Here is a 15,950-nt window from a genome sequence, read left to right as displayed (position 1 = left end):
TTCTAAAATTGCTGGTCTGACATTTCCTTTATTTACGATAAAATTAACTTTTCTTAGTTATTGAAGTTATGGAAAAGCTGATTTTTGCATCAATAGAAGCTATTAATTTTGTTCCCGATGGCATAAATTTCACAGAACATGAAACTATATTACCAATTAGTCATCTTCAGTAGTAATAATCTTTTCATTGCCTTGTGCTACTTGTTCAATGCGTCAATGCTGTTTTATTTCTAATGTCACAGTGTCTTTTTATATATATATAAAGTCACCATTTGGTATACATTGTTTAAGTGGAAGTCATCAAGTTGCATAGTGCTTGTTTTGGAAGATGGTCCATATCTGTGGGTAGAGATTAGTTTTGTTCGGGTAGCTGAGAATTAAACGTTCCCAATTGATTCTTCTTAGTTGAGGCTTACTGAGGGGGTCCAAGGAAGATGAACCTACTCTGTGTATTTCAAATCCTAATACTCTTCAACCTAAACACGAGCATGTGTTGGTTGGATCGTGAATTGCTTGTCCTGATATGATAGGCTTCAGCTCGATATGGAATTCTAGGTAGGAATTGTGGACTTCTGAATTCTGATCATCCCTTTTGGTTTTGGCTACAGAACATCACTGCAAAGGAACTCTGAAAAATTACTACTAAAAACAGAACCTTTGGTTCTTCATTTCTGCCTGCTCTAGCCATAGCTTCTTTCCAGAAGATGTGGAAAATGTGAGTGGTTTGTCTGATAAGGTGGAAGTAGGGACAGCAGATTTTCTGGTTGAATTTGAGGATCGAAGAGCAATTAAGGTTGTCGATTTAATCTCACTGAATTGGTAGTCGAGCCTAAAGGAGTTTAGACTCATCTGGACATTTTGCACTTGTTATCTACTGCACAAGGAAGATTATCAGCGAATGTGTGTCCAGACTGCTATAGGAAATCTAGGTGATCCATGTTTTCCTTCTGCATCGTATTCCGAATGATTACTTGACGTTCATTCTTCATGGCTTCTTGTGGGTTCTTGGGAAGAAACGCTTTGTCTGGTCTTGGAATAGCTTTGCTTCGGTGGTGTTTACTTTTGCTCTTTCCTTACCTGCTTTCACTTTGGCAACAAACGATCAGCGGCATGCTTTGGAGGAGGGTGTTCCTCACTTGACCTTTTACACCGCATTTTCCTACTTCTCGATGTCATGCTTCATCATCGAGCGTCGGCTTCGCCTACCACCGTGATAATCATTCAAAAACTTATGCAAGTGACTGGATTTGGTAATTGCCTCCACTAAGACGTACATCATCCACATGAACCCCTCTCCTTCGCCACTCAACTCAACTGATACGCCTCCAACTTCCACTTCCTCTCCACCTACAGCACCGCATTCCCGGACATGCTGCCGCACTTGCTGTTCAGGTTTTGTTTTTGTGCGCACGCGAGTAGGTGTGCATGAGTGATCTCACGAAGGGAAAATTAGACAACATCCTTGTGACGATGGCGATATCATCCGTATCCCCCCTAAGTTCACAAAGCCTACAAAAAGCCCTCTGATCAACTGCTATTGTATCGACCACCTTTTGGAGATCAAGACAAATGCAAGCAATTATAATCAACATTTGAACCCCTTTGACATTACATCATAAAAACCAAAATCGGAATGAGTATGTCGCTCATTTTGGTGCCCATTACCCACAAAAAAAAAAAAAAAAAAAAAAACTCAAATGGGAATGAGCTACTAGGATATTGTTATTTTAAACTTAGTCCAAAAAAAGTCATATAGATGATAAGGTCACATAGGTCATATCGCGGCCTGCTTTTCCCCTTCCCGAGGGTCAAGTGGGTTTAGAGGTTTTGTCTACCAGCCTAGGTGCGGACTCTCCGAAATCCTACCTCGCGTGATGTCGTTTTTCATTCTCGCGATTAGCATCCTAAATCATTAGTAGGAATCATCACTACTAGCCTATTGGGATCGGCTGGAAATCAATCAAGACACAGAGTGTTTTTGTGCAACCAGAGCATCCAAGTTGAGGGACTTGTTTACGCTAATTATCTAATTAGCGTCATTTCAGTGCCTAACCAATTGATATTTTTTAAGATGGCCATACATTCTGCTTATCATTTAAAACCTATCGGGTATCTAACTAGTGCTGGATGATCATGCATATTGATTTTCTGTCAGTTTTGGGAAATTACCTACTTATTTCTTACCCTAGCATCGAGGAAAACAATTAACATGCAATTTATCAAAATACAGAGTTGTAATTAAACACTCAAGTATTTAAAGCAGTTACCTACTTATTGGAAAGTAAACATGCAAACCAATCAATATAGGTTACAATACCAAATATCAAACCCGAGACATGATCGGGTAAAATTAGATCCGAATGGATGTCGATCGACCACAATCGCCAAATCCCAATGGGCCACCAACTCCATGGACATCACCATCGATCGTCACATCGGAGTATCAATTTTATGCATCCGAGCATTTAAAACATAAAGCAGATACTTAGCAAAATTCAATCAATTAACGGATAAATCGAACACCCTGCATTTAAACTTTAATCACCATGCTAATCTAACCACAGAGACGTGCATCGCTAATCAAAAGTACACCCTCTTGGCTGGCCATCGTTACCTTTGAGATGGCCATCGTCACCAGCAAACGAACCGGTGCTCGGCCCAGCCTGCTGCCCTAAATCGACGCAAATCCTCCAGACTTGACGAAACCAAACCATCGTCGGCCGTGAGCTTCCGGCGGATTCGCACGTCCTAGCCCTCACCCACCAACGGGAAGCTGAACGAGTCGACTCCCATATCTCTCTCTCGGTTCAGCGGGCTCCTCTCAGCACTCACGGATCTAGTTTGCTCACTACTCGCTCACTGATCGCAGCTCCTTCTTTACGCGATAACGACCTGCAAGACACCGATGCTCTTTCCCTCTGCTGGCTCGCTCTCAACCGAATTCTGCTCCACTAAGAATTCTCGGTCCCTCTAGTGGCTCGCTCTCCCCTCCTTTTCACGAACGACCTTCTCTCTTTCTTGGTTTTGTCTTCTGGCAAGCGACCAACTAAAATATGGGACCGACAAAATTAGGTGTCAACATGTATATTCATGGTTGGCCGCCAACTTTGGGAATTCCCTTCATTAATTCAACATCAACAATTGCACCTACCAAAGAAACTACAGTATTAATGGAAATGAGTTCAAATGGAAGAAATATAATCGGTTTTTAGAAAAGAATATATTCTAACCATGAAATCATTACAATATTAAAGAATTTGTCCGGTTGGCAAGAGTCAAGACCCTCCCAACGGGTGCCCGAGTTCGATGCAGAAGTCGATGCAGTCAGATACCTCCGAACACGGCCCTGCATTCCCATATTGAAGCTTCTCTTATCTTTCATCTCCCTTGCAAATGATAATTCTCAGATACAAAAGTTCCAGAAATCTCGCCAATCAACATAATTACGTCTGGTAAACTAAAACCTACTATGACTAACATAACAGTTCAAATTTACACTATTTATGCTAGGAAGATTGCTTTGACGTCGGCATGTTGAGAATCCAGATTTGGCTATTAGCCCTATCAAAACAGGAAAAATTGCACAATTAAAGCTCCGTTTGTTTCGCGAAAAATAGATGATTTGAAAAATATTTTTCAAAAAATAATCGATCGTAAAAGCAAAATTTTCAAGAAGGAAGCATGACCATGGGCATTGGCATGAGGGCAAGCGCACTTGCCCGTGTTGTAGCTAGCGGTATTATCTAGAGGAAATTAAAACAAACTAGTTCAGAACTTCATTCAGAGTATGATCAAGAATATGATCCGACATGACCTCAGAGTCTACTTGTGCACAAATTTACTTTCAAGAATAATATTAACAGAGTTTAAGGGATAGAAAATTTGCACAAAAATTTCATAGGAATTCGGCTTTGATTAAACCTATGTACACTTTTTCACGCCGACAGCCAATCGGCTGGATTTCACCAATGGATTGCTCGGAGATTACAATTTAAAGATGATCCTTGAGTCAATAGACTACTTTGTCTAACATTCAATCACTTCAAATGAAAAACTTCTAAGATTATAAGTGTTTGGATCAAGAATGGACAGAGAATATTGAAGGTTAATTAAACTTCGGAATTTTAGATTATGGACTCTCTTTTTCCTTTAACCTTGAATTCTCCTTTTATACTCCTCCACCTACAAACTAGCCACTAAAAGTCACTCTCTAATCAACCCAATGGACGAGATTGTACGGAAAGGATATCTAATGAACTCATTGGGCGAGATTGTATAGCAGGGATTTCGTAGTCGTTCAAAAATAAGAATAGACTCTCCCATTGATCCAATCGCCCATCAAATCTGGGTTTCCAAAGATAGAATTCTTCTTTAGGTAATAAATCAGCTTCTTCCTCAATTCACGTCTTTGATAGAGACAAAATAATCTTCATGGCTGATAATCCTCAAAGACGATTCCAACACGATTTGCTAAGTGCCGTTGTGATAATATATCATCTCTTCAAACGGCATTTGAGATATAGTCTGAAATACTCCATCATGGTGAAACAATAATGTTGCATCATAGTCAAATGATTTTTGTTTCTTTCCTAAGTAGAATCAATTTTGTGAACATGTTTAATAAACTATCTCAAATTACAAAGGGATAAAAAGTAGTACATGATAGATGGTGGACATTGTAGTTCATGAGGATGAAAATTCACTGATCATGCGTTTCGATATGAAAGAAATAAACAAGAACATGCATAAAATAATAACAATTAAATATTAAAGATAAAAAAAAAATTTATGGAAGACTATATGAATTGTTAGCGGAGCGTAACTTTTTTTCCTTAATGAGTGGGTGCTTTTATTTCCATTTCGAGTGAATTGTACTAATACAAAGGCAATAATAGAGGTCATATCAACCCTCTGCAAGATTCCTTGTTGAGATGGCGACCTTGCCGGCCTACCATTTGGGAAAAAGAAAAGGAAGAAAATAAAAGAAAAAATACGTGAAAAAAAAGAATAGATTAAAAAATTTTAAACAATATAAAAATACTATAAAAAAAATTTGTCCACGTCGGTTTGGGATGAACCATGTAGATTGGCCGGTGTCCACATTAACGATTTTCTCTCAAAATTGGCAAGATGGACTCAATTGATAAAAATATGAAAAGATTTAGGATTCAATTGATAAATTAATGTGCTCTATTAACTTTTTTCTTACCCATAGGGCCCAATAAGACTAATATTCGTCAAGCTTGGCCCAACCAATGCGATCGATCAGGCAGAATTCTGTCATTAAATAACGTCACAATTCCATATTGGGTGCTTAAATAAGCTAATGATTCATAGCACCGGTTCCATTTGCTTCAACACCCAATTAAATCTTGCGATATCACTTAATAAAATGAATATTTTAGTGGGATTTTTCATAATGCATATAGCACTTCTCTCCTTGAGATACATGCAGGTCATGGTGAAAAGTAACGTCTTACAAGAAGAGGCGCGGTCTTTCATTTATGCTCTTCTTCTTCAAGTCCAACTTCCTAGATTTACACCATTTTCTCCAAATTTCACACAAAATTTTTCTTTTTTTTTTTCGAATCTTACAGTGAGGACAAGAAAATATATTCAAGAGAAATGACAGCTTATGAGGAGAAGATACATATCTAATCTCTTCTGCAGTGCATAACGAAACGATGTGACATTATTAAAAAATGTTGAGAACAACTCTCACGATTTTTTGAAGTTGACAAAATCATATGATTCCTATTATTACTTGATAAATGCATATGTTGTTCTTGTTTCAGGGTAATGTTGATATAAGAAAGCTCCATCACCATTATTGAGTTCCGAAGTACCAAGTGGAAAAACTCGTAAAAACCGGAAGTTCATGGAAACTTGAAGGGTACCATAAGGGAAACGGTTCTGCGGAGCTTTAACCGCAAATGTTCTCAGGAAAAACAAATGGAATGGTGTACGTAAATGCATGGGCAACTAGACCTCCCGGTGATTGTGCTCTTTATCTTCGATAGCTAAATTGATTCTTTTGAAGATTGTCCAACAGTATACTGAAGACTCCATAAGAAGATCAATGCATGCAAGAGAAGACGCGAATGATGAAAACAAGTACGAGGTGAGAAAGCTGTATTCTTTGATACACTTACATTTTGTCGAGTTATTGAGCGAGAAGTTTTAGTTGTCGAGAGTGCTTGTCGCTGGTTGTAATCTCGCTTGAGAAGTGCGCTAATATTGTAGTAATGGTTGGGTTTCGACAATGTGATCTACCAGCTTTGGGTAGAAGCGGCATGTATTGCCTTGTAACCTCTTGAAGGATAACTAGTGTATTTTAGCTTTATTTGGTGGTTATTAGTCTAGGAGAGCGACATATGCTTGATCTTTGCCGACATCATCTTTTATCCCTCTCTACTTATTCCCATATTTGACAAAAGTATACTGCACTCGATATCATCAGTTTACCCTTTGCATATGTTAAACTGTTCATGCATATTGACACCTGATTTTTTTTTATCAATTTTCCTTTAGTTTTATTTTTTTTAAAATTCACTAAAAATTCACAAAAAATAAAAAAAAATTAAAAAAAATCAACATTGGAAGCTTTGGCCAAGCCTAAGGAACCAATTTGGAACAAAAAATAATTTTTCACATTTTTTAATATTTTCGAAAAATAGGAAAATACTTGAAAATTCATAAAAAAAATACCTCACGAGGTCACAAAAATACACAAAAATGTCCAATATTTTTCATTTAATTCACTTTTCATATTGACCTCATGAAAAATCAAAAATTGAGTTCAGTTTTAGGTGTTCCTTCACAACGCCTAAGATTGAATTTGCACAAAAAATACAAATTGAGTCTTTTTATTTGCAATTTTTGCACATTTTAGGTCTAAACATTCAATTGCAGTCCCTTTGAACTTCAATTTGATCAATTGCACCCACAATTGCACGAATTGCACGAATTAGGCAAAATCCCCAAATTTTTTGCAATTTAGTCCCTCAACTTGCCAATTTTTTGAAATTACTTTTAATTGAAGGACTTTCGTGGCAAAATTGGACCGTCCCCCTAGGTTTTCATACATTCTGAATCAATTGGAATGGGTCTCATAGTCCAATTTGGCCAAATTGACATCCAATTGAACATTTCCCTAATTTGGGCAAATTGAAAATTTGGGGCTTTTGTGTAAATTGATAAGAACTTTTGGGAAAAATTGCATTTCTAGATAATATCCAGGCCCCTAAGTCCAATTTTGAAGTTTAATTGCAAAATTTCCCAGTCAATTTGGAGTAATTTTGAAAATTTTGCAAAAATCACTGCCTGAATCGGTCCCGAACGGTGCATCTTCTTCCTCACGCGACCGTCCCATTTTGCAGATTTGAAGATGAATTTTGATCAACAAATTGAGGCTCAATTCGAACCTAATTAGACCAATTACCGTAGGGGTTTTGATCTTCAAACCAAGGGCCGTCGATTGGCACCGGCGGCATGGCCAATGGCCGCCGGAGCACCGCGAAATTGCCGGTCAAAGCTCCGGTGCTCGAAAAAGTCAACACGTTCAGTTTAGAGTAAAATTCACACTCGCTTAAGCTCAAACGGACACCAAACGGCCTTGGACGGAATAACAACTAACTCTGTCGCCGTCCGACGACCTAAAATCACGTGAGCGCACTTGAGGACCTCTCGGCCAGCTCACACCCGACGCGCCAAAAATTCGAAAATCGAGTATAAAAGGATTGAGAAGATTCGAGACAAGGGGGGGCTCATTCTGTTCGCAAAGTGTTGAGAGAACTAGAGAGAGAGAGAGAAAACGAGAGAGAGCTCGTTCTCCCGCTCGCTCGGTTGAGAACTCGAGCTCGACCGTGAGCTCTTGGTGAGGCCAATCCGGAGCGAATCAAGACTTGAAATCACGTCCGTAAGCTTCGTCTAGGCTCGAGGATTCGATCGCGCCAGCTTAATCAACCCGCGAGCTCCTAAAACGGTAAGTCGACCTCTCGAACTTGGCTCGGCATGTTCATGGCATCTCAAGGTTTTGGACACAATCATTGCAATTATCGTGTCCGTTTTGGCCCTTGAATGTTGTTGATCCTCTATGCACCTTGTTCTGGCTTTGATTTTGCACGAACACCTTCAATCGAGTCCGTCAACTCTAACCTCCATGGCCGAACACCGTCGAAGCTTGCCTAGGCGATTCTAGGCCAAACCAGGTCGATCCGACCTGCGGGTAAGTTTTCCTAACTTGATTTTAATGTGTCCGAAGCTTGAATCGTACTTACTTGCTCTGCATTGCTCGTTTGAAGTCCGGGATGGCGTGACCGTATGTGGTTCAATTATCGCGATTTAGCCGATAGAAACACCCGATTCCGAGATATGTTAATCTAGAGGATAAATCGAGTCGATCGACGTTGGTTTGAGGCCTTTCCGGCGAGATCTCACCGTTGGATCTCGCCGGAGAGCTCTCGGCCGTCCGTTTAGAGTTGTCGCAGCGAAGAAGATGAAGTCGATGTGGCGGTCAACGAGTCAAACGAGCTTAGGTGTCATGTGGTGATAGGTCCAGCTTGTCGGCGGATCGGCTCGGCCGTTGGCGCGGGCGAGCCGAGTCAGATCTCATCCGACGGCCCTAATAAATAGTTGAGTTTGATTCTAGGCCGTCGGATCGTTATTTTATATTTTCTGATATTCGTTTTAGTAGATAGAAAATACAAAAACGTAGAAACGGTGCCGTTTTGTTTAGGTTAGACGTCGTCGTTTTAGTACTAGATAGAACGGACGGCTTAGATTGAATCTAGGATAGATCGCGGCCGTTCGTGCATTTAATTCATGCGTCGTCGTTTGAGTGTGTGTAGGTTAAACGGCCTGGATTAGATCCAAAGTTGAATCGCGGCCGTTCGTTTGATCCGTTATGCGGCGTCGTTTTATGTCCAGATCCTAATGCGTCGTCGTTTGGCTTAATAAGGAGTCAACGGCTCGGATTGCGTTAGTAGATTTAATCGTGTCCGTTCGTGTGTTAGCTAGACACGGCGTCGTTTCGTTCCAGATGAGCCGACGGTCGAGATCAATTCCAGGCTTCATCTCGACCGTCTGTTTATTTCTTTTAATTCTGAATATTAGGAAAATATTTTAAAAAAAAATTCAAAAAAATATAGAAATAAGTAGAAAATAGAATGCGGTGCCGTTTTTGAGGTTTGAGAGGTTTGCGAGCGGTCGGACCGGGTTGACCGGCCGTTGACCGGTTTGACCCGGTCCAGGTTATTAATAAAAAATAAATAAAAAATAAAAATAAATTTCCAAAAATCCAAAAAAATTGCAAAAATACTTAGAGAATTCATAAAAATTTCTAGATTTTCCCAAAAAAAATTTCTAAAAAATTCTAGATCAATTCGGGACTCTTATAGTCTAGGTCGAAAATATTGAGACTTCAAGGGTCGACCTGTGTCGATTCGGAAAATTCCCAATTTTTTTTAGAAAGTAAATAAAAATTAAAAAAAAATTAGAAAAATTAGAAAAAATTCTATAAAATCACAAAAAATGGGAAATGGCCACATTCAACTGGCCCGACCCCGATTTTGTGATTTTCGGGTCTCGAACCCCAAAAATGACCATTCTACCCTTTTGGGCCTTCCGCCCCAAATTTTCCCGAACCATCCCCGGAATCCAAACTCGATATTTCTATGGGTCAATAAGGCCACATTAGACTCGTTCATCCGATTGATTGTTTGAATTGATTGTGTTTGCTTTGATTGCGCATTAAATTTCATGACTGTGATTGATAAGATAGAAAACTCTCATCCGCATGAATACCTAGAACTGTTAGGGCCTACCTCACCCGATATCACATCTGCATGAACTCTTAGGTTAGAAAATCACTCAACATCGGTAACCGAAAGGGCGTCGATGAAAATCTCGGCGTAACCAAGTCCCCGGACCTAAAAATCTCCGGTTTTCGCGGAACCGAATGGTTTCTCCCGACCGCTCGGTAGGGTTTTCCGATCATACCCTCCAATAAGTTGATCGGTGGCGACTCCAATTGCATGTACACATCGCACATGCCACCCGACCACACTAAGGTCGATTTCGATGAAATTTTCTCCGACATCGCCTTTCGAGTAATGGGTTTTGGGAGAGACCCGCGATCCTAAAAAATCCCGCCGACAACCGGGGTTATATAAAAATTGAAAATTAAGGATCGGCTCGTTAACCCTCTCACCACCGAAAAACATTTTAACCTTTTTTGAAAATTTTTTTTCCGGAGGGTCGCGACAGATCGGCGACTCCACCGGGGAATTCAATTGGTTTCTAAACCAATAAGAGGACTTAAGCCGATGAAAATGTTGAGTGCTTTCTAACCCCGTTTTCGTGAGATGCTCTTGAAGGTGAGGTACGTTTACTAACAAAAGTGTTAAATGTTAATGCGGATGGGAGTTATAAGGGGTGGCGTCCGTGTTAACCTTTTGTGATGCGGATATGGAGTTTTGGGTTGTGTGTTTATTTATGTCCATATTGAAGCGGTGTTTTGAATATAAACCGCTGTGCATGTCTTACATATTTCGAGGATCACGACACCGCACACACAAGCGCCTAAACCCGAGCCGCGAATCACCCTTATAGGTCGCCATAGATATGGATCGGTATGCGAAGCTCCTGTGTTTGATTGCACTTGGGTTGACCATATTTGATCCCGCTCGCTATGCGAGATTGATGATCCTACCCACTTGTTGTTTGATTGCGCTTGTGGGCGGCTCATCGATTCGTATAGCGGGAGCCTTTTTAGGTCCATACCCAAGCCTTTTTTGATTTCTTTAGAGTTGAACCTCACTTGTCTCATGCGCATGTGAAATGGACGGTTGGTATACCTAAAACTAAAAACCCAAAAAAAGAGTAGCATCGGTTGGTAAGGCTTTTTACCCTCTTTATTTTGAACTTGTAAATTTAAATTTTGCATATCATGCATATTCACAACATATCATCACCATTTGTAAGATCGTCTAAGTGATCGGGGTTGAAGGTCAAATTTTCCTTTTTAGGATAGATGGCGCCCCGAAGTCATATTGATGCATCCGACGTATTCACATGGGAGCGGAGGACCATCCGACGCAAGGACCGAGTACCCGCTACTTTTCAAGTCTTTGGATTTGTCCATGGACGGGAGCTTAATGGACGGAACCGTATTCGTAGCGAGAGTTGCGATTATACTCGTTGCGGACGCCATTTGGAAATCAAGCGCGAAAAAGAGAGAATTTGGGATTTGTACATGAAATTGGCAAAGAAGCCTCGTGCGACCAAAACGTCTCCAAAGCACTCCTCGATTAAGAAGAAGGAAGTCATTACCATATCCTCCGATGATGAAGAAGATGTCAAGCTTCCCGAGATAGTGGAGATTTCATCCGATGAGGATACCATTTCGATTGTCTAGTTTAGTGCGACTTTGGGGCATTTTCTAGGGTTCATTACACTTTGAGTCGGTTATGTACTTTCATTGACATTTGTTGTCCGAACACCTTTAGATACTATCATGTCCTATCTCTTTCGACTTTATTGTATTAGACTTGTGAATTTTGTGAGTGGACAAATTTAGAGTTGTAAAAGCGACTTTCTACCCCGATTACGCTTAAATGATCCTAATCAATTACATACCATCTTTGGGTGAGATTAGGTCCATAACTACCCTGTTTGGCCTATTTTGGTCAAATAGGAGTAGCTGACCCTCATGTTATCAAAAGATGACATGGAATTTGGTTAGCACATTTGCATCACATTTCATGCATATTCATGTTAAATCCGTGGTAATTGACTTTAGGATCATCATCTTTGCATTTTTTTTAGATCATGGGGAATTGAGACATCAAGATCATCCCTGTACCGAGCAAAGAACTTTCTATATGGTGGGATCGCCTCGACATCATCAACAAGGCCTACGTCGAAGGACATTTAGGACGATTAGTGGACCCGATCAAAGTGGAGTATCAACCGGCCCTCATTCAAGCGCTAGCCAAAGCATGGGACGTACGCACAATGACCTTTAACTTCCAAGGCTTGGAATTGACCCCTACGCTCGAAGAGTATACCGCTATCATTGGGGCTAAATTTGATGACCATGTAGCTCAACCCCCTTTGGACATGGACCCCACTCATTCTCTATCGAGTTTCCTTCGTCTTAAAATTTCTGAGATAGAAAATGTTTATAAGTCCAATACTGGCAAATTTACATTCTCATTCCTTTTTGACAATTATTCTTCTCTACCCACCGAAACCGGTCATAAATCGGGAAATGTGTTCATTTTGGCATTCTTTGCATTCGTCCTATTCCCAACTTCTAGAACCACTTTTGATCCCTCTATTGTCCATATAGCCGGACAAGCATGTTGTCGCTGGGATTGTTCGTACATGATTTTAGCTGAGATCTTTCTTTCCCTAAACCGTTTCAAAACTTCCAAAAAGGCCGTTTTCCAAGCATCTAATGGACTACTCCACATGTGGTTCACTTTTCATATAAGGACCTTCCAACTCCGAGTAGGGTGTTACGAGATCAATGAGCATGTTCACCCTCTTAAATCCTTTCTTAAATGTCAATCCCTTGTACCCAAATACTCTTTCAAAAATTGGGTTGAGCTACTGGAAAATTTGAAGCCCGAACACATCCGATGGCGTTTGACTTGGCCTAAGATCGTGGAGGCTCACATCATTGGTGTTGAAGATAGTCCTATTCCCTTATTGGGATGTACCGGCACTGTCGCTTATTATCCCATCCGAGTGGTGAGGCAATTTGGAGTTCTACAAGAAATACCACCGGATGTTTGTCCCGGGATCTTCTCGTTTGACATGACACGAGGAAAGCTCACAAGAGAAGCAAAGAAGTTGTATCGGGCCCGAATCAAACTTATACTTCACGCTTTGAAGAACTCTCCGTTACAACAAAGTTGAATGGCCGGATTATTTGGATGACGAGATGAACATTCATAGAGCCTCCAAGGAGTATATCCAGAAGTTTAAGGAGTATCGTCAATCAATGGTTGAGCCATATGTACCCGAGTGCGTATCTCCTCGTATTGAAGAGGTGGAGTCCTACGACCCAGAATACATAGTACCGTACGAACCGGGAATAGAGCCGTACATTCCCGAAGATCCAGAGCAATGGATATCGGAAGAAGGAGAAGACCCATACCCGTGGGATTTCGATGGGTCAGAAGAGCAAGAAGAGTGAAAGCGTCCTCGACTTGGATAGATCCATTCCCCCATTTAGATTTTACATATTTGTTGTCTTTTGAACACTTTTGAACACTTTGGTCCGTAATAAATACATATTATTCCTTTTATGAGCATTTCATGCATACATGTAGAAAGTTCAATTACCACGGATCAATGTCTCTAAATCCTTTAATATTTTCCATACCGATTTGATACTCTGAAAAACAGGTGAGTGATAAACACGAGGACTCGTAGCAAGACGCGCAAACTAAGAATGGAACAGGAAGAACTCGCACCTCGTGTGGGCAATCCGGAGAACCAAATGAATATGATCGCCACAATGGTGGCAAAGATGAAGGCGATGCTGATCGCCGGTCAGGGGAGATACCCCGTCGACCCTAATTCTCAAGCCCTCGCGGGCTCATCTGATGGAACAAACGCTAATCCGGCACCCGTCGCTAATCCCACTCTGAATCCGGAGCGACCACCTAAGGATCCTCCCATTGTGATTAATCCGGAAAAGAAGGAGAAACAAGTCCTCAAAATGGAAGAGGAGATCAAGAGGCTTGCTAAGATCGAAGAATGCTTGGCAAGTCGGGGTTATGAACTCTCGAGATTTGATAAGGTAGCACCATTTGAGAAGATAGAGGTTCCCGCCGATTATAAGGAACCGGATTTTGTGAGGAAATATAATGGGACCGGGTGTCCCAAGGTGCACCTGAAATATTATTTGCGCCGAATGTCGCAATTCTCGGACAACATTCCGCTACTGGTCAACACCTTCCAGGAAAGCCTATCCGGAGCGGCCCTGGCTTGGTTCATTGAATTGGAGCCGAAAAGGCTCGCCGATTGGGACAAGCCGGCGGACGAGTTTCTTCGGCAATACAAGTTTAACACTTTGACCGCCCTCACTAGAGAGGACCTTCTGAGAACCGTAAAGGGAAAGAGTGAGGCCGTTCGCGCCTACGCCCAAAGATGGAGAGCATTGGGCGTGCGGGTAAAACCGCCCGTCCCCGAAGAGGAACTAATAGACCTTTTCCTCAAGGCACTTTCCTTTGAGTATTTTGACAAGCTAAACACCTCTAGGTGTCGGATGTTTGCGCACCCGATCAATATGGCGTAACGTCACGAATGGGCATTGAGAGAAAAGAAGATACCCGAAGCACCTTTCGTACGCCAATACCCTTTGAGAAGGGACAATAGGGAGCAACCTGGGGAAGTGGCCTTTGTCCCAAACTCGCCTAAACCCAAAAAATTTTCACCTTCTACCCCTACCCAAGGAACGTCCTCTTGGACCGCTTCAAAACCACCAGAATTTAGAAGAAAGAACCAACCTGTTTTCACCCCACTACCCCGACCCTTATCCAAATTATTACCCATGCTGCTGGAGAACCGCTTAGTTGCAAAAGAGCCACCCGCAGCTCATCCTCCAAGATTTCCCGGGTTTGATGAGACCAAGACGTACATATATCATATGGGAGAAAGGGGGCATAATGTGGACAACTGTCTCGCTCTCAAATTCAAGGTACAAGCATTGATTGACGGTAAGGTTTTGGAGTTTGATAAAACTGAACCGAATGTGCAACGGAACCCGTTACCCGAGCATCGTGAGGTGAACGCGATCTTTGGAGGCGAAGAGGAAGAGGTTCTGGAATTTATAGTCGATACAAGCAAAATGCGGGATATCCCGACATTGGCCTCACAATACCCGGAGGGAGAAAGTATTTCCCGGGAACAAAAGGAGGCTTGCTTGGAAAAGCCGATTAACTTGGGCGTCATAGGAAGAATGGAGGACGTCGCTTTTAAAGGAACGTATGTGGCCGTGGACATCTTTGTAGAAGAGTTCACAATGAAAGCTACAAGGGGAGCTGTTTGGAAAATACCCTCGGGATACTTGTTGAACATCAAAGATGGCCAAGAAATTGAAGAGATAGACGAATATGAATTGCGCCTTGATAAAGCACGCAGATGCGATAGAAGATTTTTGCAAAGGGCCCTAGAGAGAGGCGAGATAGTGGATAATCTCGGAGAAGATAGCGGTAGCTATAATTTCAAGGTCTTGTATTCGGCGCCCCCAAGCTTTTTCGTCGATTCTGGAGATATAGTCCCCGATGGGTGGGGTGGCATGGATGATCCCGAAAGTGAAGAATTCGTGGGAACGGTTGACGAAGCTAAGAATCAAGAGGCTCCTCAGAACGAACAGGTGAATCGGGAGTCCAACGTGCGACTTTCTAATCTGGAAACGCACATACGTCATCCGACAACTATGGTAGCAGAGTTATCTCGGTTGATGGCTAAGAATAACGCCACGGCGATAGAAGAGAACATGCGGATTACGGAGATGCGGCGAACCATGGAGACACAAAATCGGAAAATCGCTCTCTTGCAAGAGCAAGGAGATGATGTGTCAAGAAAGATGGATGAGTTGAAAGAGATGATTACGCCACTCACTCAAGCAAGAAATGTTCCACCCCAAGGCGTGAACCCGAGAGTGACCTTCCGCACAAAATATAATGGCGCCCGGTGTCCTCCGGCACATATCTCATATTATCTTCGCCAAATGGTTGGCCATCATGAGGATGATGAAACACTAATCCGGAATTTCGGACGTAGTCCGGCGAGGCCCGCATTGGTGTGGTTCCAATCAATCGATCTGGACCGGGTCCCGAGCCGGGAGGAATTATCAGAGCACTTCATACGGCACTTTGAAGGCTGGAATCGAGGGTACTTTACCAAAACTAATTTGTTGAACATTAGAAAAT

General features: G+C 41.7%; 1 protein-coding gene across 1 annotated transcript in view; it reads left to right on the top strand.

Annotated features, from left to right (window-relative positions):
• The window catches only part of LOC115754017 (disease resistance protein RUN1-like), a 309,474-nt gene that overhangs the window by 8,188 nt on the left and 285,336 nt on the right, over positions 1-15,950 (top strand). The window lies entirely within an intron of this gene.

The sequence above is a fragment of the Rhodamnia argentea genome, chromosome 4 (assembly GCF_020921035.1).
Source record: "Rhodamnia argentea isolate NSW1041297 chromosome 4, ASM2092103v1, whole genome shotgun sequence".
Taxonomy (NCBI): Eukaryota; Viridiplantae; Streptophyta; class Magnoliopsida; order Myrtales; family Myrtaceae; genus Rhodamnia; species Rhodamnia argentea.
Note: the sequence above shows the minus strand (reverse complement) of the source record. Positions and strands in the feature narration are given on the sequence as shown.